The following is a 4,107-nucleotide window of genomic DNA, read 5'->3' on the forward strand; positions in this document are numbered from 1 at the left end:
CTAAAAAGATGTGATCTCATTCATTGATTCTCTGAATCAAAGATACTATACCTGTCTCTTATACACATCTAGATGTGTATAAGAGACAGGAAATTCTGGTACCGTCGGATAGAGGAGAAGATTCTCTGTCCAATGATGTGTAACTCGATGATGTCCGGACTAGTAAGAAACCCAAAAGTATATACTGTATCTCGATTTCGGGAAATTCACACCTCAGTTAGGACACTTATGATGCCCCTAAAGTTTCATTGTGGGCAAGGTCACGTGATTTGACCTATATATCCGGACATCATCGAGTTGCATATCACTGAAAAGAGAATTTTTTTTCAAATACTTTAAGTTTCAAGAGAGATATAAGCAGTTGCCTGTCAGAAGGTGAATGTTTTGCCAAATCCCATGAAAATTTCAAATTGCTCTAACTCATCTGAAAAAGCTTGCGTGGAGGCAAAAAAACTTCATTGTGGGGTTATCTCAGGTATAATTAAATGAATTAACTTCAGCAGAAATGTTTGTATTTTTACGCCAGACTGTTGTTTTGTATATTTTTCAGAAATTCCATAGGCTAGCGTGTAAAAAAATAAAATAAAAAAAAATAATAAAAAACAAGTGCCGCTCTGGAATAAGCGCTGAGATGAAGCGCCTTCAACAGTTTTAAAAGCGCCGCGGGGCTTCGAGCATTTACAGTAGTTGCTTCCTTTATAGTTAGCTTTCCTATTAAATATGTAGTTAATGATGTTCTCAAATTTATAAATAATGTTTAGTTGTTAAAATGGTTTAATAATGTAAGTCAACTCAATATGAATAATATAATACATAGAATCAGATATCAAAGAACGTGACTCTGGAATCATGGCACTTATAATACATTTAAAGTAAACTTATCAGACACAAATCATCATCCTCTTTATCAGTATATTAAAATTAGCTGAACTGGTCGCATAACGTATCCACAATGGAAGACAGAGGATTAGGGAATCATTTCTTCCATCTGCCATGAGAAAATTTTATGAAATGTGGCAAAAGTAATTTTTATTGATAGTTTAAAAAAGACTTCCATGTTTTAATATTTCACCTCCTTTTAATTTTAATATGCCATGAGACATTTAAATGAAATTTAAATTGGTTAATTTTATTGCAATTTTAAACCACTTTAGACAAATGCTGCTTTAAATATTTTACCTCTTCCTAATGTATTTTACTATATTAACATGAATTTAAATGAATTCTAACATTTGGTCAATGACTGTTTTCAGTGCAGTCTGTGGATCTTGATTTGAATATTTTAGTAACAATGTAAAGATATTATGCATGTATAATCAACCAAAGTAAAGCTAAAGCTAAAATATAGAATAAAACCAACTTCAGATAATCTTACATGTAATGGACACTGAGAACGTTCCCAGAATGATGGCGACGAAAATCAACATAATGGAAAGCTGTAGTAGGAAAAGAAATGAACAAATCTGATATTGAAAGATTTGATTAAGAGAAATAGAAGATGACAATTATTTTTATGTTGATGATGATGATCATTCTCCTCGTCGTCATCCACATCTTTGTCGTCACCACCATCATCATTCAGGAGTGGCCAGGACCTCGTCGGGGAGAGCTGCCCCCCCCCTGTCTCTTATACACCCCGTCGGGGAGAAAAAGCACAATTCGTCGGGGAGAAATAAAAAATTATGTGTATTTTCTACATATCAGTAGACTTTAAAATCGATTAAATAAACCTTTGAAACCCCTAAATTGTCAAAATTTTCGGGGGCTTCGCCCCCTGGACCACCTTCGGAGCCTTTTAATCGAAGCTTGACCACGCCCACTTTGCTTTCGTCCGGGAAATCTGACCCTTCGTCGGGGGCGTCGGCCCCTCCGTCGGGGACCCCCTCCCCCACCCCTGTCGGGCAAATCCTGGTGCCACCCCTGTCATCATTATCATCATCTTCGTTGTTATATTCATCGTCATCGTATTATTATCATGATTACCATTATCATCATCACATTTGTCTTTATCAAGAACATCATCTTCATCAATATCACTATCATATATATATGGCGAGTTGGATGGCTTAGCGGTTAGTGCAGGGGCGCCGCAACCTATAACCAGGGAATAGTCTACAGCCAAAATATCGGTGCTGGTTCGAACGGCACGCTCGTCTGGTTCTGGTGGTCTTCCCGGATAAGGACTATAAACCGTAGGCCCCAGTGTAGGCAAATTGGCTCCTGTGCACTTAAAAGAACCCAGTACATCTTTCGAGACGAGTAGCCCCCTGTGTACTGGTCCATACAGCCCCTGTTGTCGACAAACGAGAGTAGCTGGTAGGATAATAAACATTTTACCAAGGTTTGGGAAGAACAATCACCATTTTCTGTCGGTGCAAGTGTCTCCAACAAAACACGTGCTGTCCCACGGACGCACGTGCTTGCGTATGCTTTTACACTGTCGTTTTGAGGGAGCCTAGCAACAATATCCAAGAGGCAGGAAATACGTGATGATTGATTAGATTGATTAATCTTATTTTAAATAGCTGTTGACTGTTTCCTGTTGATTTTTATATTTATTTTACTCAATTTTCATGTTTTTATATTTATAACATCAATTATTTTTGTATGAATATATAAGTTGTGTATCTATAACAATATCGATAATAATAATAAAGAATATTATATTATATTGATATTAATTATATAAATTATACAAATGTATAATTTTTTGTCGCTGATAAATATTATTTCAAATTTTGTACTCAACTATGTTTTATGTAATAGCTAATAATATTTTGTATGTATGTTTTAATATATTTTTTATGCTCTACCAATTTCAAACGTATTTCTGAAGAAAGTGTATCAGCATCAGTAAGGAGACCATTATATTGTTGTTATTAGTTTAACATAGAACAACATTGAAGCCAAAGAATAGATGATTCGACAAAAATGAAACATATCTTGCTTTATATTCTGTACGGATATAAAATCTAGAAAAAAAATAGTTTAAAAATTTAATTTAATTAAATCTTGTTAGGAAGACTTATAATATGGTGTTTTTTAAAGTAGGACCAATTAATCTTTAATAACGGTTTAATTCAAGATGGAAGGTTAGCGCGTCGGCACACGAAACGTTGGTTGTTTTTATATGTGCACGCTAAGGACGAAGCAGTATAGTTTATACATCGCTGTGGACACATTTGCGTCACCGTAACCAGAAGACGAAAGGATAATATTACGTCACACCAGATTGCGCATGCATACTCCCTCGGCTTGTTATTGTCGTTCGTAAATAAAATTTCAAATATGACGAGCCACCACTATAGGAATGACCTATAGGCCTACCGTTTGCTTACTCTCAAGTTACCTACCAGGGTTGGCTCTGCACATGTTTTTATAACCGCTCTTTTTTACGTATCAAATATAGGACTACCATGGAACTATAAAACGTAGCGTACAAAATATAATTTTGTTACATAAAAAGCGGATAATGTAGGCCTACATGGAGAACTTATTATGCACCATTTAGACGTAAATATAAATAGAAATATACAGATTAATAATTTTATATAGGCCTAATAAGATCTATCAGAATTTACAAAAAATAAAAAGTAAGGATTGGAAATGTCAGATACAACATTCGTCTTCCAGATCCCACACAAAATCTATGTTTATCCAATGTATTATACTATAAACTGTAGCGGAGAACTGGTCCAAGTCAAATATATAGATCATAATGTGAAATGTTAAAAAAATTGACAAATACCTTCACAGCCTTGCACCAAATACGTAAATACGTGGACGTAACTTGTTAAGTTGACTCTTCGCTCAAAGTTGTGTGACTCTAACTAAAGGTGTACATAGGCATATATAGAGGTATAAATTGGTAGTAATTAGAATAACTACTTAATTTATCTAAATTTGCAATGTTAATAATAATAATATGAAAGCAGATGTTCAATTTCTCGTAAAATGAGTAGATACTCTTAATTAATCTCAGGCTATTTAAAATGTTTATTACCTACGGAACACTGATAGGCATTATTAATAGGGAATTAAACACTTAAGGACACTGGGCTATATTTAACTTTGTTAAATTAATTAATTAAAATAATACATTTTTTT

At 34.4% G+C, this 4,107-nt stretch overlaps 1 protein-coding gene across 2 annotated transcripts in view; it reads right to left on the bottom strand.

Moving 5' to 3' along the window:
• LOC117113484 overlaps positions 1-3,840 on the bottom strand; it is a 39,717-nt gene extending 35,877 nt beyond the window's left edge. For both annotated transcript variants that reach the window (XM_033256823.1, XM_033256822.1), the window contains exon 1: positions 3,749-3,840. The gene's annotated coding sequence lies outside the window, so the exon portion shown is untranslated. The remainder of the gene's footprint in view (positions 1-3,748) is intronic.
• Positions 3,841-4,107: the final 267 nt, after the last annotated feature.

This window comes from Anneissia japonica, unplaced genomic scaffold (genome assembly GCF_011630105.1).
Source record: "Anneissia japonica isolate Jap-2015-1 unplaced genomic scaffold, ASM1163010v1 scaffold493_len2256704_cov171, whole genome shotgun sequence".
Lineage (NCBI taxonomy): Eukaryota > Metazoa > Echinodermata > Crinoidea > Comatulida > Comatulidae > Anneissia > Anneissia japonica.